The 23318-nt window shown below is 37.2% G+C and overlaps 1 protein-coding gene across 3 annotated transcripts in view; it reads right to left on the reverse strand.

The window, feature by feature from the left end:
* Positions 1-23318, reverse strand: part of LOC129762280 (monocarboxylate transporter 12-like) — a 660562-nt gene that overhangs the window by 584968 nt on the left and 52276 nt on the right. Inside the window, exon 2 of one of the 3 annotated variants that reach the window (XM_055760404.1) lies at positions 1649-1731. The exons of the other annotated variants lie outside the window; for them this stretch is intronic. The gene's annotated coding sequence lies outside the window, so the exon portion shown is untranslated. The remainder of the gene's footprint in view (positions 1-1648; positions 1732-23318) is intronic. 3 annotated transcript variants of the gene reach the window in all.

Below are 23318 nucleotides of genomic sequence, written 5' to 3' on the forward strand. Positions count from 1 at the left end.
GAACTTATTTGGTCGTTTTGGCCAGCTCATGAGTCTCAGAAGGTGGGGGGGGGGGGTCAGAATAACTGAACGTTTCAAAAAATCTAAATAGCTATACACATAATTTCACAGGTTCAGCCTGTGAAAAGAAACGAATTTAATAAAAAAAAACTTCACAGGAAATGTTGGGGAGCACATCATAGAATTGAGAACAACCCGCTTCTTTTTATAGAATTTAAATTTCTATCAATCTCAAACCATAGAATACAAAACTGAAAAAAACTAAAAATGGGATTTAAGCGCAATTCAATATTTTCCGATCTTTTTTTTTTTCAGAAAATGAAGAAATGTCCACGTGGAAAACAGGGGGAGAGGTATTGATAAAGTCCACGCTTGTCCACGGAGGGGGAGGGGGGGGGTTGTCTAAAATCGTGCTATTTCTATCCACGTGGTATGTGGACAGCCCCTAGGTTAAACAAACATTTCACAGTTCATCTCACTCTAACTGGCAGCTGTCCGTTTTACCCCACCAGTACAATTTTCCACTCAAAAATGGATTTACTTTTCCGTACATATCTAATATAATAAATATATTCTCTGTTAACTCACAAACCAAAATATAACCATCAGCGAATTGAATTTTGATATTAAACCACTCAAAATGCTTGATATCGAGGTAGCTAAAATTGCATCCACACGCGGAATCATGCATGATTTTCGGTTTTTGTTTCCCTTTTCCACTCATTATTTTTTGCCATAGGGTGGCTTCAATATTATAGAATAACATGTAGAAGGTGTTCTCATTAACAGAAATCTGAAATTCAAAATGTTACTATACAAATCAACCACCTGTCCATATTACCCCCATTGTCCGTATTACTCGCGGTTCCCCTAACATCTACAGTGATAAAAATAAGATACTGTGGATCCTATTATGTGAATTGAATCAACCAAAACTATCTCATCGAGCAAAATCTCGTATTTTGTAAATCGAGTTCTCGAATTTCATGTGTTGCGAATTGCATATTTTGAAGCGTTTCTGAAATGTTTCCAAAAGGAAAACATCAGGGCCGCTAACCAAAACAAAATTCTCTAGAAGTATGCAACAAGAAAACCGAATAACTCGACAAATTATAACAGTTTCACTGATAACTTTCACTCGGTCGATGCTATCGACTTTATTCGGCATCTATATCTATAATAGCAAAATAGAGCTAGAGTCTATCGATTCAATGTACATAAATGAATTATCTAAATTGTTACGTAGCGGTTTTTGAAAGTTCGAAAAACTGCCATTTTTCAACAAAAATCGCTATTCAAAAAATCATAAACAATTGAGATATCAATAAACGGCTTTGTTACGTAGCCGTTTATTGATATCTCAATTGATAATTCATTTTTACATGATGAAAAAAAATTCAGCCTGATTGGTCCACTATATAAAGAAAACGTACCACCAGCAAGGAATTGTTGTTTTACGCGTCCAGCTGCCATCAGCTGAATCAGGTATTCTAGTGTAGAGGCATGAATTTGGGATGTTTTTTTCGAGCTTTGAAAAAAAAATAAAACAAATGATTGTTTTATTATCCATTATATCATTATTTGTTTGTCTACTTTTTGACAATAAAACAAAAATTAAACGGAGAAAAAATATTCGTTATTAAAATACCTTATGTAATAGATCTGATAAGTTGAGAGGGTTCAAAAAAAAAGTTGTGCCATGGCGTGCCCGATTCCAGCCCTTCTGGTTATCTGAAACAAAAAAATCAGACAGATTCTGAATCAATAAAGATGCCGCTATCGCATGAACCTCGGACAAGTCAAAAACATGTTTTTTTTTTGAAAAAATGGCGACCGTTTGGAAAGAAAAATGCTGTTTTTAACTTGTTTTTTACCGTTTCGCGATTTTGACGTAGGATTACGTCTTTCGGGAACATATTGGGGTACAAATTGAAAATCGAAAATCGAGCAAAACGTGAATATTGTCCAATTTCAAACACTTATTGCTCCGTCATTTCATGAAGGATTGATGAAATTTTTGCGTCAATCGATTTCGGTACTCTATAACATTTTTTTTATATTGAAGAAAATCATATATGTCATGAAACTAACTATCGAACAATTAAAAAATCTCCACCTCTATCCTAACGGAAATACCCACTTCTGATTGGTCGGATTGACGACACATGCGGCGGGTCTCTAACAGAGACATCAAAACCAGGCTACCTGGGGGAAATCGGCATTGCAAATACATGAAAATAGGGGGAGCTTTTGCTCCCACCGAAATGTGTTCTCTAACAGAGACATTAAAACCAAGCTGCCCTGGGGAAATCGCCATTGCAAATATATGCAACTTTTCATTAATTGTGAATAACCGTATACTCTCTTTCGTCTGCAATGATGTCAGGGTAAAAGTACTTATGTGTATGAGTTCCAAACTAAACTATGGAAAAATGTCATATGGTGAGTCATATATCTTTGATGGAATGAATAGAGCCTCTTATTTTTTCAAAAACCTGTGAAATATTGTTATATCCAAAAAGTCTACAACAAAAATAAGTGTTTTACAGATATATCTGTAAATTTACAAACATGTTTGTAGATCTGGCATCCCAGGTGGTCTGAAAATTTATTGCAAGAAATCGCTTGAAAACATGCATGAATTTGCTTGAAAATGAAGTGGATTGAGTCCGCACCACTTAGATGTTTACTTCCTCGTCGAAAACTGCTGCGAGCCATACATGTTAGAAACGGTTGCTTGATAGTAGCTCATAATACAGAATCCATTCCAAATCCCACCAGAAACAGAGTATATCTTTCTTCGGGCGAAGACCGGATATGTAAAAGAAATTATGAGCATTGGTATAAATCCTCGCATAAGCGGAAATGCTAGTGTTTCGCCTGACTTTTTCAACGTTTATATTTTTTTCCGAAAAACCTACAGCATCACTACAGTCAATTGCAGAGAAATGAATGTTAAAATTTTCACTGAATTCATCAGATGAATTTTTGTGGATTGAAATTTTGTTCTCTTGAGTAATGTTACACTTTGAAACGTATTCCTACATTAATGACTCTGGGGATACATCTACATACACATTATCCTCAATGAAGCAATGTTGTTCCCCAAACTTAATATCTTTGTAATTTCATAAATTCATCGCACAATCTTGTTTCATGAGATTTTCTAGCACTGTTTTTGGAAGCCACGAAACAATTGAGGGTAGAGATAAAACAAGTTAGGTACAAAGTTTAACTTAATGTAAGATATATACAAGTGCGAACCGGAGAACCACCATGACAGAAAACTTTGGCACGGCACCCAGTATATTTATTACTAATAATGTAAAGAGTTCAAAAATCAGGAAAAATCAGGATCATTTCAGAACAAATCAGGATAAATTAAGTGTTCGTCAGTATATCAGGGAGCGTACTAAAGAGTCTGGGAGATCCTGAAAAATCAGGAAGGTTGGCATCTCTGGTTACATTCGAAAGCTGATAAAATGCCCCACTAAACGTTCCTCATTATTCAATTAGTACAATTAAGTAACATTTACTACGAAAAAAGGTTAAAATTAGCATTTTTGTAGGGGTTTTTGTGTTATTCTCTCCCAAAAAATCATTATTACCTATAATATTACTATCAACCAAATAAAACTCCTCAATTTGTTCTATATTTCAAATACTTGCACTGAGTGACCTATCACCCTGTATAGACGACTTTCTACTTACAATCAAAGTATTGAGGCAATATAATCCTTCTCTATAATGATACAAATTTCTATTCGTAGTTGGGGGAATTATCTTGATGTGTGTGCCATTCACACAAATAATAATGCCTGGGCTTCCTGACTTCTCATAAAAAAATCGTTTTGCATCTCTTATTTCATGTTGCGTCATCGTAAAGTTTCTCCACTCCGGACAAAGTTTTGTTTCGAAGACAATCAGCATCTCGTCAAGCACTTTGGAGAACGTTGACTGAGCTATTGCCACATCGTAGTCCTTGCTAGTAACATTTGGGGAGCCTCCATCTGCAAAAAAGTAGAAGGGTCTGAGCCTAGGGGCACGGATGTAAGTTTGACGTAGGACCGTGATTGTTCGGTTGTTTTTATTTTCAAGATAATTATTTTCATTGTTCAGAAAACTGTTATTGTAACTCTTTTGAAATCTAAATGGTGGCCTTGAAAAGGGCCGTTTGTAGTATGTACTGATATCCGCCAAACGAGTTGTAGCAATTGGATTTGTAAGATGTACAATATAAGTTCTTCTGCATGTTCATCATAAATTATATATGGTTAGATGGTTGATTTGTATAGTTACACTAGCTAACCCGGCAAACTTCGTCCCGCCCATTTACTTGATTAATTCTCGAGTAATGCAGAAATTTGTGTTTTATTTGTATGGCAGCCACCCCTAAGAGAGGGGAAGGGGTATCTAACCACCATAGAAACATTCATTGCACCCTAAAGTTTCCATATGCCTAATTTGGTTTAATTTGCTTGATTAATTCTCGGGTAATGCAAAAATTTGTGTTTCATTTGTACGGCAGCCCCCTCTAAGAGAGGGGGAAGGAGTATCTTAACACCATAGAAACATTTATTGCATCCTAAAACCTCCACATGCCAAATTTGGTTTCATTTGCTTGATTAATTCTCGAGTAATGCAGAAATTTGTGTTTCATTTGTATGGCAGCCCCCCCTTTGAGTGGGGGAAGGACTGTCTAACCATCATAGAAACATTTATTGCACCCTAAAACTTTCACATGCAAACTTTGGTTTCGTTTGATTGATTAATTTCCGAGTAATGCAAAAAATTGTGTTTCATTTGTATGGCAGCCCCCTCTAAGAGAGGGGGAAGGAGTATCTTATCACCATAGAAACATTTATTGCATCCTAAAACCTCCACATGCCAAATTTGGTTTCATTTGCTTGATTAATTCTCGAGTAATGCAGAAATTTGTGTTTCATTTGTATGGCAGCCCCCCCCCCCTTTGAGTGGGGGAAGGACTGTCTAACCATCATAGAAACATTTATTGCACCCTAAAACTTTCACATGCCAACTTTGGTTTCGTTTGCTTGGTTAATTTCCAAGTAATGCAGAAATTTGTGTTTCATTTGTATGGCAGCCCCCCTTAGAGAGGGGGGAGGGGTCTCAAAATATCACGAAAACCTTCCCCGGCCCCAAAAACCCCTACATACCAATTTTCATGTCGATCGGTTCAGTAGTTTCCGAGTCTATAAGAATCAGACAGACAGACAGACATCACTCCATTTTTATATATATAGATTTTGAATTTCAGATTTCTGTCAACGAGAACAGATTCTACATGTTATTCTATCGTATTTAAGCCATCCTATGTCAATGAATACTTATCAAAAGTGAAAAAGGGAAACAAAAACCGAAAAGCATACATTATTCCGCGTGTGGATGTAATTTTAGCCGCTTCGATATTAAGCATTTTGAATGGTTTAATTTCAAAATTATATACGGGAAAGTAATTTAATTTTTGAGTGTAAAATTTAAATTATTGAAATAATTGTACTGGTGGGATAAAACGGACAGTTGACAGTGGGAGTGAGATAGACTGTGAAAAGTCTGTTTAATCTATTCCTAAGCAATGCCCTGTGTCTGTAAACGGAAATCAAATCGCCAAATGTGGACTGTTTAGAAGTTGACTGGAACCAAAAGCAAAATAGTTAAGGGTCTGTCCGTTTATACTGCTGAAAAGCACGATATCACTTCTAGGTGGATTCGGGTTTTTAACCATTTAACGGACATTCGTGATGAGTTCAGACTTTGGTGGAATAAAATTATTCCTTTCACGATCGACAAACCTCTACGCTTCATATATTACAAACATGTCCACATTACCCCCACTATATGTCCATATTACCCGCATCGAAAAAAATGTTGTACTCTTCGGACTGTTTTAATTTCAGTGAAAAAACATTGAATAACATATTTGGCCAATTAGATAGAAAAAACAGTATATTGAATTGCAAAAAACTGCATCAAAGTTTTGGAAAACATGAGTTTCCAAAGAAATAATTGAAGTTCTTCTTAACATGTCCGTTTTACCCCCACCTCACCTAGTCTTTTTAACAAAACCAGACAAAAAAGAAGACTTGTGGATCAAGTGCTTCTTGATAATATCACTGAATGCTTGGTCATCGTCCAGGGTCGATGCATAAATACATGTACCTGTATGACGTAAGCGGCGAATCTGCATGAAAGGTAACCGTGGCGATATCAACCGTTCCGTAATTGTGTCGAGAGGAGGCAAACCTGCTGAATATTCTCCTGAATAAGCAGGTTTGCCTGAATAGCTAAATCCATTCGATTTGGATAGAGTCGGTATTTTCCTTTCACTCAAATCATTGCGACAGATTTCACAAACAAAAAATCCTTCTGTTGTTTTGAAGTATCTGGTTTCCAGTAGCAGTGCAACGTAAGCTTGGGTTATTGGTTTAAGGTCCCTCGTAAATCACAGTCCATCACAGACACTGCATGCGGTACTAAATTCATTTTCACAAAAACGCTTTATGAACTCCCGGTCAGTTCGATCGAAGTTAGATTTCACAGCTAGAAACCAACATGCATAAAATTATTCGATAATTTGTTAAATACACGAAGCACGAAATGAACACTGACATATTGTAGCTTTTAATATTTATTTTTATGCAGATCCATGGATTATTACTGCTCATTTTCTTCACGAAATCACAAGCATCAATGAGTATAAATTAGATTTTGCACTACGATTTATAAGTTAGCCTTAATTAGATTTTACAGTACAATTTATAAATTAACATAAAATGTGAAAATTTTGCTCGATAATGTTTTATTACCTGTATTTTATTTCATTGAAAATATAAAAGCCGCATTTTATAATTCTTGTTATTAGTAATTTTCAGAAATCTTGACAGTGGTGTTTTCATAGCTTACATAAATAACTTAGTGTTTTGAAATAAATTCGGAAACGTTCAATAGAATTTCGTATAAATATATAAAACATATATAAATGATTTTGAAGGATATGACCCGCGCGGTTATTTGAGATGCCTACTGTTTCAGCTATCTCGCGCACCTTCAATAGGCGGTCTGCCAATACGAGATCGTGGATTTGGGTAGTATTCTGTTTGAGTAGGAGGAAATATGAGTTTCTCAAAGCAATTGGGAATTTTTTGACTCAAGCGTAACTTTTGAAAAGGGCGTATCGATTTAAGTAAGAGAAATCTTTGATAATTTATATCTCAAAAACTATGAGTCGTACCGAAATAATTTCTTAGAAAGAGTTATAGAGTATTGATGGTTGAATATGAAAAAAATTTACACTGAGAAGAAAAATTAGTACTCTTTTTTTATTTACAAAATAAAATTCAATTTGCAATATCCAAAATACATATTTTTTAATTTTTTTTTTTCATACAAAATAGAAGTCATGCAGAAAATTTAAAAAAATTGGCCCAAGATGGTAAAACTATTTTTGACAAACTTTGTGGAACATCTAATTTTTAGGAATTTTAGAAACTTCGAATTTTTGTATGTTAACAATAATTTTTAGCCACAAGTTATGAATCCTGATGTGATTTAAAACAAAAAAGGTTATTATCAATCTCCTTCTAAATATAGCCATTCTCGAAATATTTCTAATTTATTGTCCTTTTTATGGTAAATAATCCCTTTTAATATGTTTGTCGTGTTATACCGTCATGTTCATGAAATTTTATGAATTTGCTTATAATTTCCAACAACTTTTCCAAATACATCATCATGGTTCATTTTTTGATCCAAGCGTAACTTTTGAAAAGGGCGTATCGATTTGAGTAAGAGAAATTTTATAATTTATATCTCAAAAAATATGAGTCGTACGGAAATAGTGCGTTAGAAAGAGTTATAGAGTATTGTTGGCTTAATTTGAAAAAAAATATACACTGAGAAGGAAAATTAGTACTCTTTTTTTATTTACAAAATAAAATTTGAATTTGCGATATAAAAAAATATGTATTTTTTTATGTTCTTTTCAATTTTTTCATATAAAATAGAAGTCATGTAGAAAATTTAAAAAATGGGCCCAAGATGGTAAAACTATTTTTGACGAACTTTGTGGAACTGAAATCACCGAAATCATTGTATGCAGACGATCTCAAGTTTTATCGAGCAGTTCAAACGCTGGTAGACTGTTGTGCGCTGCAATCGGACTTCGACATGATGCAGTTTGAACGGAATGGAAGTCAATATCAGCAAATGCTGCGTGATCTCATTCAGTCGCTCACGAACACCGATTGTCTTCGACTACAAAATGGCAACAACGAGTTTGAAGCGTACGAATACCGTGAAGGATCTGGGGATTCTCGTGGACAGTAAATTAAGGTTTACGGAACACATCGCTTCAGTCACTGCGAAAGCATATTCCATGCTAGGTTTCTTGAAGCGAACCACGAAGTTCTTCAATGATGTATATTGTCTAAAAACGCTGTACTACTCATTGGTTGGTAGTGTGTTAGAATTCGGGGTACAAATCTGGGCTCCATTCCACGTAGTCCACATGAAATGGATAGAACGAGTCCAAAAGCATTTTATTCGTTATGCTCTTCGGAATCTCAAATGGAGGGATAAGGACCGTATCGTTATTTATGGGTACGCCTTAGAGTCTCCGTCTGAAAAAGACTATAGCTTGTTTTGACAGCTGTTTATTTTTCTCCTGTTGTTGACACAGTTAGCGTTCAGTTAGCATTGTTAAAAGATCGTTTTTTCCTAAAAGTGCAATCATGAGAGGGCTAACAGAAGAAAAACGAAAATCCATTGTGACCAGATACTGCTCCGAAACAGGAATATCAATGAGAAAATTGGCGAAGGCGGAAGGAGTAAGCGTCCATGCGGTCCAAAACGCTATCAAGCGATTTGGTATGTATAATACATTGAAGGATCTACCCGGTCGCGGCAGAAAACCTGGGCCATTCAAGCCAAACTTGGATAAAAAGATTTGCAGGAAATTTGAAAGAAAAAAGGAATTATCGATACGGGATTGCGCAAAAAAGTGTGGAACATCAATCGGTATGGTTCAACGTGCCAAAGAACGTAACTCACTGAAGGCATATAGAAAGCAAAAATGTCCCAAACGCAGCCAAATTCAGGCAAGTTCCGTGAAAACCCGTGCCCGTAAGCTTTACGATGGGATTTTAAGCAAACGCGAACTGTGCATCGTCATGGATGATGAAACCTACGTCAAACTGGACTACAAAACTCTTCCTGGGGCACAGTTTTACACTGTAAAGCAAGGAACAGATGTCCCGAACGCGGAGAAGTCAATTTTTTGCGAAAAATTCGGTAAGAAAGTGCTGGTTTGGCAAGCTGTTTGTCAATGTGGCATGAAATCATCTCCTTTCTTCACTCTCGGGAATATGAATGGTGAAATTTACCGGAAAGAATGTCTCCAAAAGCGTGTGTTACCGCTCATCCGAAAGCACACTGGTCCGACACTATTTTGGCCTGATTTGGCATCATGCCACTATGCACGTTTGACCTTGGATTGGTATCGCGAGAATAATGTCGATTTTGTGGAAAAGGAGATGAATCCTCCAAATTGTCCGCAAATAAGACCTATTGAAAAATTTTGGGCTTTGATGAAGGGACGACTGCGGAAGAAGGACAAGGCAGCCGATGACCTTGAGCAGTTCAAAAAGGATTGGATAAATGTGAGCAAACAAGTCGATGAGACGGTTGTCCAGAACTTAATGAGGGACATCAAGAAGCAGGTGCGATCATTGGCGCGAAAATCAGAATCTTGATTATTTTTTACTGTTACTCCTTTCTTTCATTCATAAGATACAATATTTTGATATCAGAACTGAAAAATAAATGCAATATTTGAAATAAAGCTGTGTTTTGAGCGTACCCATAATTAACGATACGGTCCTTAGGACCAACCAGGCCAGCGTATGAAAGCCGTTGTATGCTGATTGACCTGCCAACACTAGCGAGCAGACGAGTACTTCTTCAACGACTACTCGTCTTTGATATCTTGACAGATCACATCGACTGCGCAGATATATTAGCGAAACTTCGCTTCAACACACCTCTTCGAGTGACGCGGCAATCACAATTTTTTCGCCGGTCGAATCATCGCACCACCTATGGTATGAACAATCCACTGGACGTCTGCTGTAGCAAGTTCAACGAAGTGTCTGATTTGTTTGACTTCGGTGTATCTAAAAATGTATTTGTAAAAATATCTGTACGATTTTTATGTCGAAGATAATAAATAAAAAAATAAAAAAACCTCGAGTTTTTGTATGTTAGCAGTCATTTTTAATCACAAATTATTATCAAAATTATTATCAATCTCCTTCTAAATGTATTTGAAATTTATTGTCTTTTTAATAGTAAATGAACCCACATTGCATTTAGAAGGAAATTGATTATAACCTTTTTTGTTTTAAATCACATCAGAATTCATAATTTGTGGCTAAGAATGATTGCTAACATACAAAAATTTGAAGTTTCGAAAATTCCTAAAAATTCGATGTTCCACAAATTTCGTCAAAAATAGTTTTACCATCTTGGGCCCATTTTTTAAATTTTCAACATGACTTCTATTTGGTATGAGAAAATTGAAAAAAATATAAAAAAATACATATTTTTTGATATCGCAAATTCAAATTTTATTTTGTAAGTAAAAAAAAGAGTACTAATTTTTTTCTTCTCAGTGTATATTTTTTTCCAATTAAACAAACAATACTCATAACTCTTTCTAACACCATATTTCGGTACGACTCATATTTTTTGAGATATAAATTATCAAAGATTTCTCTTACTCAAATCGATACGCCCTTTTCAAAAGTTACGCTTGAGTCAAAAAATGAACCATGATGATGTATTTGGAAAAGTTGTTGGAAGCTATTTACTATAAAAAATACAATAAATTACAAATATATTTTTAAATATTTCGAGAATGGCTACATTTAGAAGGAGATTGATAATAACCTTTTTTGTTTTAAATCACATCAGGATTCATAATTTGTGGCTAAAAATGATTGTTAACATAAAAAAATTCGAAGTTTCGAAAATTCCTAAAAATTCGATGTTCGATGTTGTAAATAAAAGAAGAGTACTAATTTTTTTTTCTCAGTGTACATTTTTTTTCATATTCAACTACTCTATAACTCTTTCTAAGACACTATTTCGGTACGACTCATTTTTTGAGATAAAAATTATCAAAGATTTCTCTTACTCATATCGATACGCCCTTTTCAAAAGTTACGCTTGAGTCAAAAAATTCTCAATTGCGGTGGAAAACTCATATTTCCTCTAACCCAAACGGAATACACACTTTCATTCGAATCAAAAATACTCATGTTTTGTCATTTGTCGATTTCATTTGGAATTACTCATATCCCTTCCAAAAGCAAGAATCGAATCACCGACCGATATTGCTCTTTTTCCATTTTTCTAAAATCCGCGGGAACGCCCGATTCCACACGCGGCTTATTTATTAAAAATACCAACCGAATAAGACCTGTGCATGAAGTTTAGATCTTCATATTTTAATCTGACAACTGGAGTTTGAGTGACGATTTTCTGAAAGAAACATCAATTATTTCGAATACGCCTTTTTTAAAAATCAGTCGTAATTTAAATTGATCATATGATCATTAGTGAGTTTCTTTAGTGATTTTTGTTAGTTTCCATCGTAAGTAACAAGTTTCAAAAAAATCGTATAAGGTCGGGTCTGCGGCCGGCTGATTTGGGATGGAATTGGTCAATTAAGAAATATTCTATGAAATAATTGATGCATATTCAGATCATTATTTTTTCTGTCCTTAAATCTGATCTGACCCGGGAATTAAAATAGGCAGGGTGTAAACACTTTGAAATGGTCGATATTTTACGTTTCAGAAGATGAATAACGAATGACATTACCAGAAGTTCTCGAATGCAGCTTTGTTTTTAGATAAAAAAGGTTGATATAATCGAAATCAAACGTCATTCGCCTGAAATTAGTTTCCAATATCAAAATAAAATAACGACTTCCTTCCAATGGACGGAGTCTCGTTTAAGTAATTTATTTGCACCGACAGCAAAAATCGAACAACTTTAAAGGCACTCTCTGTTTGAAGTATAAATGTTAATTGGTATTATATATTCATGAAGCTTTTGTAATTATCTGATTCTTCGTGCGTTGCTGGTTAGTATCCTCTACAATATTTATATGTGTAATTACATTTTCTCAATAGCATCACAACACATTGCACATTTTCGTCGCGAGATACATTACAGTGCCAGAGACTGCACGGTTCGCATGGTGGGCAGGATAAATCTCGTAAAATATATTCCATTCACAACTCAATTTTATTTGGACAAGAAGATATCATATGAGCACGAGAAGAGAAAAAACCAACACACTGAAATGATGGAAAAGGGAAGTCTCATTGTCGTGCTCCTCCAATCGTGAGACAAGAAGCATGAAAAAGAACAAAAATCAATCAAAAATTCGATTCGCAGCGGGCGGAATAAGATTTCCGCGGATCTTCACTCCGTTGACTGATCCGATTTTTATGTGAGAATTCAGCGGTTCATTTTTCTTGCCATTGCTATAGCAGCAGCAGTGGCAGCCGCGAAGCCATCTCAGCTGGTGGTAATATACCGGGTGATGAATGGTCGTAGCTTTACAACTCTTTTCCTTTTTTATTTCAGCTCTTTGAACAAATTTTTATTCCTGGTTATGGCAAAACTGATAACTGAGGGTTTTCTTTTGTTCTATAATAGGTACTGTAGACAGACATTCCATGTGATTTTTATTTTAGTATGGATAGTAACACTACAATAAGACTACGATTGATCTATCAGCTTTCAGCAAATCAGGATTAAATTTATGAGATGAGAATGAGATGAAGATGTAGTTTGTTGTTTGTGGATTAATGCTATTACACTGAGATTGAAAATCAAGTACCCTTAATTACACCTTGAGTCTTTAACTTCATGATGAACATAATGGGTGAATGAGCACATCGCATGAACAACTCACTGTGCATCGTTTTAACAAAGTTGTAGTTCTGCACTAAGTCAACCATTCCACTCGGAGGCAAAGAAACAAGCGACACGACGTCTGCTCTGGGAGACCCAGAATCAGGCGACATGCAATTAGAGAGGCATCGTCTTAAATCAACAATAATGGCTCTAGTAAGTACAAGATGTTTCCTTGACTCGGGCGGCAGACCAGCAGCAGCAGTAGCAGAGAGATAAAGATGCTGTTATCATTATTTGAGCTGCAGACATCATGCGATCGAAGCGGATATATTCCCTGGGATCAACAGGAAAAACAATAAAAAAAACCAGAACGCATCGGAATGTGCCAAATAGGTCATTGAAAGGCGACATTCTTCCAGTTTAATGGGTTTATTCCAAGCGTTTGACCATTGGTGCAGTTGTTCTACGTCCACTATTAGCACAGCAGATGTATCAGCATTTTTCCACTAGCCCGTTTAAAAATCGATGCACGAGGGGGAAAGTAAATTGCAAAAATACCACCGGTTTACTAGCCTGCGGCGAATTGTGGAAAATTGGCGCAAATATCTCGTCCTGTTTATGCAATAACCGAGGCAATCAGCACGGAAATGGAGAGTAAGCTTCTGTTCTATTTCTTGGAATCGAGGATGCTTCATGGTGCTCTGATGCGAAATAAAAGTATACAAAATAGCACAAAACCCACAACAATCCTACTGAATAATAATAAAAAATCATGAGTTGTTTCAAATATTGTCCTTTGCATTCTACAATTTTTTCTCGTGATTCAAAAGAAGTAGATTACTTAGCGACAAACTGTAACGATAAAACTAATGTAACTCATTCACTGGCTTCATATATTTTATTAACATTTTGGTTTGTATGTCAATCAAATAACGTGCGAACTGTTGCTTTCCAAATTATTTATTTCACTACTGATCTGCCCATGTTTGCATAGGAGACGTAATCACCAACACCATTAGTGTTGGGAAAACGCAATTTTGTTCGTTTTTTGCCTACAATAGTAACCATGCAATTTTCCAACGAAATAATCTGTCGGCAAAAAGAGGACCTAGGAGATTTTGCGGATTAAAACATATTTTTTCCATTTGGAAAACGCTTGCGTCTAATTATGCGGACAATCAATCGCTTCAATGAACATTTGTTCGCATAGCTAGACGTAATCACCAGGTTTCTCTGTCTGTAGCGTTAGTTTTTACATATCCGATAATAGTCAAGAAGTCTCAGTCGGTAGTTTCAGTTGTTATCGGATAATGATAGTTATCGGAGTCTATGATACTTTTTTCCTGAATACTCTGGTAAATGATAAGAATAGCAGGTTCATGTATTTTCTATTTATTGAATTTGTAAAGGCAATGTTTTTTTTATTAATTCGTTTATTTCTACAGGTTCAGTTACAAGTTTTAAGGAGTCAACTTCTTAACCATATTTTTATAACGTTATATAAACAATTTCCTAATTCTATGGTTAGTAGGGAAGAAGACCGATCACTCGCGGTTGACTCGAGTTTAGAAGGGTGACATTTTTTTCCAGGACAAGGATGGGATATAAGGAGGTTATAAAAATGTTGATGATCAAACTCAATTCTTATATCTATTCGTATATCTATAGTGTATTTACATTTCAACTTACTCTACTGTTTATAGCAAGGGAACGAATTACTTGCAAAGGAAAATATGCAATGTTGGTAATTTTAGTAACATGACTAGCTGACCCGGCAAACTCCAATACTACATCACTACAATAGATCAAACTCATGGTCGCAGTGATACAATGCTCCTACAGAAGACCCGGCAAACTTCGACCCGCCCAAAATTTGTTTTTTTGTTATCAATACCATCAAAATTTCACGTTTTCTTACTAAGCGCAAGTTCATGAGTCCAATCGCAGAACTGTTCATTGATCGATCTTCTAACCGAACCCGTTTACCTTTTACAAAAAAAAATCCTAGTACTTCTATCAAAACTCTTCATTATAATATCAGATTATTTCCAGACACAATTCTCGTTCAAGATTTTTCAATCACTTGCAAATAACATGTTTCTCCGTTACATGGAATAAATGTTTGATTCTATGGAGTGTCTATTCACCATAGAAACGTTTCGTGCCCCTAAAATCTTCACATGCCAAATTTGGCTCCATTTGCTTGATTAGTTTTCGAGTTATGCAGAAATTTGTGTTTCATTTGTATGGCAGTCCCCCTTTAGAGAGTGTGGTGGAGTGTCTAACTACCATAGAAACATTTATTGCACCCTAAAACCTCCAGATGCCTAATGTGGTTGCATTTGATTGATTAATTCTCGAGAAATGTAGAAATTTGTGTTTCATTTGTGAGGCAGCCCCCCTTAGAGAGAAGGGAGGAGTATCGAACCACCGTAAAAACATTTATTGAACCTTAAAACCTTCTCATGTCAAATTTGGTTTCGTTTGCTTGATTAATTCTTGAGTAATGCAGAAATTTGAGAGATGCCAACTTCATAATACCCCTGTTGTAGAAGCTCGCTTCCTTATTGGCAAAACATTCGGATAGCCAATTTTCACAGGCCTCTTTTGTGGCTAACTTCTGACTACCTAGCTCGTTCGCCATGGACAAAAACAGGTGGTAGTCACTTGGTGCAAGGTCCGGACTATACGGCGGATGCAAAAGAACCTCCCATCCGAGCTCCCGGAGCTTCTGGCGCGTCACCAAAGAAGTGTGTGGCCTGGCTTTGTCCTGATGGAAGACAATGCGGCCTCTGTTTATCATAGATGGCCTCTTCTTCATGAGTGCTACCTTCAAGCGGTCCAGCTGTTGGCAGTACAGGTCCGAATTGAGCATTTGGCCATAGGGAAGCAGCTCATAATAGATTATTCCTTGACAATCCCACCAAACACACAGCAGAACCTTCCTGGCCGTTAATGAGGGCTTGGCCACCGTCTGAGCCGCTTCAGCGGGCTTCGACCACGCCAGTCACCATCTGCTTCAGAAACGGGTCGATTTTGTTGCGATTCACATGCGTCGATACGGTCAAAGATGTTTTTTTGCGTCAACGTGTGTGGCACCCATACATCGAGCTTCTTTGTGAATCCAAGCTTCTTCAAATGGTTAATAACGGTTTGATGACTTATCCCCAGCTCTTGGCCGATGCTACGGCTGCTACTATGCCGGTCTTTCTCGGCTAATTCAGCGATTTTGTCGCAAGTTTCGACGACAGGCCTTCCGGAGCGTGGCGCATCTTCGACCACCTCTACACCAGAACGAAAACGTTGAAACCATCGTTGTGCGGTGGAAATGGAAACTGGGGTCCATAAATTGCACAAATTTTATTGGCAGCTTGAGATGCATTTTTGCCTTTGTCATAGTAGTACTGTAAAATATGTCGGATTTTCTCTTTATTTTGCTCCATATTTGCGACACTATAACTCACGAACGACTTAACCAAACAAAACACTGTCAAGGACTATATTATATAATACCTTTCCAACAAGCTATAGTATGACTCGATATAATGAATAAAACTAGAACTACGCGCTTACAACGACACCTCGCGGAAATACCGCAGGACTTTTTTGACAGCCTAATAATGTGCATATTGAAATCACTTTTACAGAAAAAAATACACCTGCAGGTGGATGAATAACCGGATGCCTGAAAACGATTGACGGTTCGCTGACATTTTCGGCAGTTCGATGCTTTGTTTTCAATATTCTTACTATGCCTCACTTCTCAACAACCATAGAGTGATTGTTTCTGATCATGATTATGTATATGACAAAGCTACGTTTGTAAATCGGATCAACAACGACACGATGAGTTTCTCGATCTTGAGATCTAAGGATTTAATTAAACTGGGTGAGGTAGCTCGAAGCTTTTAAGAACTGGTAGAATGCAGCCTAGGTTTAGCAGAATTTATACAAAAATCATCAAAGAAATCAAGCAAGCAAGAATTCAAGCTTGCGTGATATATTTTTTTTTGTAATAAAAAAGTTGTTTCTATTCAATAAATATTTTATTAATACAAACTTCGGTATAGGTTTTTTAAAAGGAAAAGTACAGGTGAAAAAGTCACAGGAGGGTTGTATCCGAGACACGACCGCATAGTTGACGTAGGATTCCGTAGGGCTAACTGTTACATGCTGAAATAGAATATTCCTTATCGTCGTTTTGGAATTCCCCATTATTGCTAAATTCTTTCCACAGATCAATGTATAGCATTGATAATGTTTTAATTTGATTGAGAAGTATAGTTTTACTTTGTCCAAACATGTTTCAGTGTTAGAATAGAGTGTTTAGACTAAGAATCATTCCATGGCAAACCGTTATACAGTGGTGGACATTCGTTTAGCCGCATCCTAAAATTTCAATAAAAGAAAATTTGAGCGGAAAATTTCGAGTCCAATCGGTAGCTAATATTTAGTATGTCCAGCTCCATTTCGGATCACTTTGAAAACTCGTTTTGGCATCGAGTCAGTCAGCTTTTAAAGTGTGGCCATATTGATTATAGCCCAACACTCCTGAATTACTGCCTTGAGGCTGGAAATGTTGTCAAATTGTCATCCGTTTGCATAGACCATTCGGCCAAGATTCTCCATAGATATTCTCAATATGGCCAATCAAAACGTCCTCCAGTAATTGAAGATACTCTTCGGAGTTCATTCGTGTGAAAATGAAACAAATGAGAAGCTTGCTGTGAAAGGAAACGGCTTCCCACACTGTCAAACTTCCGCTTTCAAAGTTTCGCTTCGATCTCACGACATGCCGTTGACTTAAATTGTACCAATAGCAACTGTAACAGTCCGGGCCATCCATCCAATACAACATTTCTCCATTCCAGATTCCATTCCATGTATTGCCGGGCAAAAATGAGATGGTTCTGCTTATGGGTGGCGGTCAGTTTCGGCTTCCCTTGAAGTTTCTTCCACATTATGTTTGATGACTCGTTCAAGATGCGCGCAATATGCCTCTTCGTTACTGGAACAACCGATTCTGCCTTAATGTATGAGCAGGACATCGTTTCTTGGTTGCTTCGTGTCTTATTCGACCTTTAAGACGCAAAGTAACTTTGGTGTTCCCATTTGTTGGTCGTTATATCCCATATTTCAGGCACCATTTAAAGAAATGCCGTACCACTTTCTCAGTTCGACCAATTTTGAATGTTTATATCCACCGATACCGCTTTGTGTGTGTGTGTGTGTGTGTGTGTGTGTTTTTTTTTTTTTTTTTTTTTTTAAGAGGTGAGGAACGCTCTACCAGCCTTACCTGGGAAGGATTAACCCAGACGTCGAGTGGGGATCGCACCCACAAAAACCAAGCCCTCTACTCGTTGCCTTATTCCCCCTGGGACCACATCTAGGCGACTACTTCAGGGGGCGGCTGTGCTCATGCACTTCTCGAGTTTTCAACGCTAACTAGCGTTGTCCTTCCCTTTTTCTCAATATTTTTTTTTCTTTCTATTCGTTATAAATTCCACTGCGCTGATGTCCTCTTCGCAGGCATTTTGAATTTACCCGTCGAGACGTGAACCGATTAGGAATTGCCCTCCAACTTGACGCGCAACCCGTCACAGCCACCCTTCGCGGGGTTTCTCACCTGTCGAGACGTGAACCGATTAGGAAGCGCCCTCCAACTTGACGCGCGCCCCGTCACAGTCACCCTCGCAGGATTTCTCTTCCCAACGGAGCGCCGATTAGGCAGTGCCCTCCAACCTGACGCGCACTCCGTCACAGCTACTCTCGTGGGGTATTCACCATTTTGATCGTAGCTTCATCCTTGATGCTCGTTCCTTCGAGATGTTCGCGGTATTCCTCCATCCAGGCCACGATCAGGCGTTGTCAGGCAGGCCTTTTGCTGTTCTCCGCGGCAGTATCCGTTTACCTGTCGAGACGTGCACCGATTAGGAAGCGCCCTCCAACTTGACGCGCGCCCCGTCACAGTCACCCTCGCAGGATTTCTCTTCCCAACGGAGCGCCGATTAGCATTTGCAAAAAAGCGACAGTCGAAACCAATGATAAAATGTTTACGTTAGCAAATTCTGTAAAAAACAAGTATCGTTAATTTTTTAATTTTTGTAGTTTTTTCAACTATTTTGTTTGTTGTTTTCATGTTAAGTTCTAGAAATGGTCAGAATCTACAATCAATGGATGAAATAAAATGATATTTTATGCAAAATCTTCATTAAACACTTCAACACTTCGGATCTGATGAACATCGCCGAGGAAACTCCAGCCGTTTCTACTTCTTGCGCAACAAGCACCGGTTGCGCCATCGAAAGTGCTATCAACAGATCAACAGCAGCGAATCCGTCAACTTCTCCCCTTGAGCTAGCATCTTCAACTACTGCTACAACTTTCAACGATACTACAACTGTTTCCGAACGAATACTTAACTCGGCTGTAATACCAACATATGTGCACCGTTCATCTTCGCCTGTGCTGGCTACTTCAACTAGTTTCACAGGTAACGTTCTACATAGTATATGCCCAGAATCTCTCATTCACTCTCAACCGATACCAGGCACGACGACTGCTAGCGACAAGACCAACGAGATCGCAGCCTGTTCTACACCATCGTCGCCGATTCATATCGTCATGTCCGATCGAACTAACAACCTGCTCGCACCGACTGGACCATGCATTGTCAGAAGTGCTTCGAATTCCACCGTCATATTTAATAGCAACGTACCCGATGTGAGATCGGAGAGCTCAACTGTAATGCCATGTCTTGCTCGTCATTCGCCATCGTTGGTAGCAAATGCAGGTAATGCTAGGGACGACCAGAATGTGCACAGGAATTACACGACTACGAATACTCTTCCTACGCTTTCCGTTGTACCGGTCACGAAACCGTCAAACTGGTTTTATCTCACCCGGTTCTCACCTTCCGAATCTCCGAAAAACATAATTCAATTTATTTCTGGGAAATGCGCTTGCGATCCTTCTATTATTCGGTGTCACAAGCTGGTTCGGCAAAATAGGGAAGACAACATCCCATTATCATTCATTTCATTCATATTAGGGGTCCCCGAGTTTATCGAAAATGCGATTACCTCTCCCGACTTTTGGCCAGTTGAAGTATCAATCACTCCTTTCGTAATTCGTAATCCAACTAAAATCCAAACTGTACAGCAAACATCACCTCGTCTCATTGCATCAACCTCAATCAGCCTCGGGCAACCGCTCAGCCGCATTCTGATAACGCTCAAGGTATTTTTTTATGCAACCCTACAACCTCAACTGTTGGTCAAATGATGAACAAGGATCCGGTTCAACATGTTCAGAGAACGCGCGCCCTTTAGCCTCGTCAAAATCAGCGTCAAGTGCGAGCGTCACTTGTATAGATCACAACATTGTTATTTATTATCAGAACGTCGGTGGAATGAACACATCTATCGCCGATTACTACCTAGCTGTTTCCGATGCTTCATACGATATCATCGTCTTTACTGAAACATGGCTCAATAGCAACACACTGTCGCAGCAATGACATCGCTGATTAACAACATGGTTTCGTTCCCAAACGATCTACATCCACAAATCTAGTATTGTATAACTCATTCATCGCTCGCTCTCTACAGTCACGCCAACAAATTGATGTTAATTTCTGTCTGAAGTGCCACAAACTCTCTTACGCAGATGATTTCAAACTATTTTGCATCGTTAATTGTCTTGATGACGCAGCATACTACAGCAGCAACTCAACATTTTTGATGAATGGTGTGACATCAAGAGGATGATTTTGAATCCAGCAAAATGCTCAATTATCACCTTTTCGCGGAAACGTTTAGCTATTGCCTACTCGTATACATTACGAAATGTCATTGTGAACCGGGTTATGGCCATCAAAGATCTTGGCGTCATTCTCGATTCTAAGTTAACATTTAAAGAACACGTAGCTTATATCACCGGTAAAGCATCCAGAGTCCTAGGATTCATCTTTCGCGTTACGAAAGATTTCAGGGACATACATTGTTTAAAGTCTCTATATTGTGCGTTGGTCCGCTCAATCCTCGAGTATGCTTGTGTGGTATGGTCGCCCTTTTATCAAAATGGCGTTCAGCGAATCGAAGCGATTCAACGCAAATTCGTTCGTTTCGCTCTGCGAAATTTGCCTTGGAACAATTCTTCAAATCTTCCAAATTATGAAGATCGCTCTGATTTAATTGGACTAGACTCACTAAATCTACGTAGAGATGTCGCTAAAGCGATATTCGTATCAGACCTGATCCTCTCAAACATCGACTGTTCTACTCTTCTCCAATTAATTAATTTTAATATAAGGACACGAACTTTGCGCTCTCATACATTCATTTGTGTCCCCTCTTCACGCACTAATTACGGGTATAATGAACCCGTTTCAAGTATGTGCCGGGTTTTCAACCGCTCGTACACTTCGTACGATTTTAACTTGACCCGTTCACATCTGAAAAGGATTTTTTCTAATGCCCTTAGATATTAGGTAGAATTTAAGTTAGATTTAAGTATATCATTAGGGCACTTTTGTTCAGGCCTGTTGATAACAAATAAATAAACAAACAAATTTAAACAAACAAACAAATTAAAATTAGTGTTCGGAATATGAATCAAGTTTCTACGTATGATCCAAATTGCGAACACTCAGTTCTTAAATGTGAATTTACTGAACTTCAATGTTATAAATAATTTAATATCCAAAATCCTGCATTCCTTGGGTTATAGATTTCATTTTCACATAACCTACAGGTATCGATACCGATATTGCGCCATTGGTCCCGAAACCATGTAAACTATAAGGAACAAATACAATCAATAATTACAAAGGCCAAATCCAATTTTATTGCGAATCAGATATTAGAAAAAAACAATAATTTCTCATTTACAGAAGATAAATCATAACCGGAATTTGTAATGCTTGTCAATTCTTTTTTTGATTTGTAGTTAATTAAATGTACCCTCTCTCAGATTATCATTTCGGCAATTCTTAGTTTGTTTTCAAATTTTGAATACAACTAATTGGTTGATGTTCTTTGCATATTGGAATTATGTGGCGCAAAATCTGTCTGGAAAGCCATGGTTATCGTAAGAGAAAGTCAATTGAAAGAGTCGATCAAAGCAAAAATTAGGGAAAAATTGCCGAATAATGAATAATAACTATTTAGCCTTGTACAGAATTTATTGAATTTTCAAAACTGATTTGGGAATGACGATTTGGGAATAATCCTATTATTGAAAAAGTACACATTAGAAAAAGGGAAATTTTTCATTCTATCAAAACATTTTCCTGTAATAAAATAACCTACAGGAGAGTTTTTGGAATCAAATGAATACTGATGGATAAGGTTAATTGTATTTTCTATTGACTTGGTTAATAAAACACTGCGTTAATCTACATAATTTTTAAAAAACAGAAAAAATGTTGTTTTTTCCAGTATTGTTATCCACTACACCTACACACAAAAAGATAGAACCATTCAAGTATCCCGCTTCAAATGAAGCTATAAAATGATGTATATCCCATCTTCATGCGTTGGTTTTTCACAAAGTTACAGCGTTTCTAGAATCACTTAAAAACTTCGATTTCGCGCTCCGTTCCCCTAATTTTTGTCGAGTGTAGAATCAACGACATAGTATTGCATACTAGGAATAAGATTTAGATTTAGATTTAGTCATAGTTTTATTTGAAAATTATTATCGAAGTATTATTTGAATGCTATTAATCCTTTTTCCATGTGACGCCGACTATTAACATAATAGGTACACTTATTACGAAACTCCAGGAACACTACTACCATAATGGGTACATGCAAGCGGCATTTTCAAACATGTTTTTCATACAATTTAGTCAGATAATCATCAAAATATCAGTGAGATCTTCAAGAACAGAGTTCAAACTGCTAGAAAAAGACGGGTGGGTATTGTCGGGGACATAACCGGAGTGACGTAGGACTATACAAAGGGGACAGCTTTTGCTAAATATATATTTCGAATATATTTTTTTATTTTCTTCTCCTACGTGAATACCTACCTATCTACCTTAAAAAATGGATTAGTTTACTATTTACTCTTTATGAACATGTTAGGGGTTCTGAAAAGAACCTTTGGTGTTGTGTTTTTGCGTTTTTTTACAAACTTTATTCTTGATTTTTTTCTGAAGGCTTTGTACTTATTAAATGTTCAACGTCGGGCATCTTTCGGCGTATACACATATCGAACAATCATAATGATGGCTGATAGGGAATGCATAGGTGGTCATCAGCTCATTCACTATCATATATTTCACTATTGAGCACATTACCGTACCTTAAACTGTGGTTTCGGAGACGAATGAATTGTAAGATTTGTAGTCTCCGCAAACAAAG

The sequence above is a fragment of the Toxorhynchites rutilus genome, chromosome 1 (assembly GCF_029784135.1).
Source record: "Toxorhynchites rutilus septentrionalis strain SRP chromosome 1, ASM2978413v1, whole genome shotgun sequence".
NCBI lineage: Eukaryota > Metazoa > Arthropoda > Insecta > Diptera > Culicidae > Toxorhynchites > Toxorhynchites rutilus.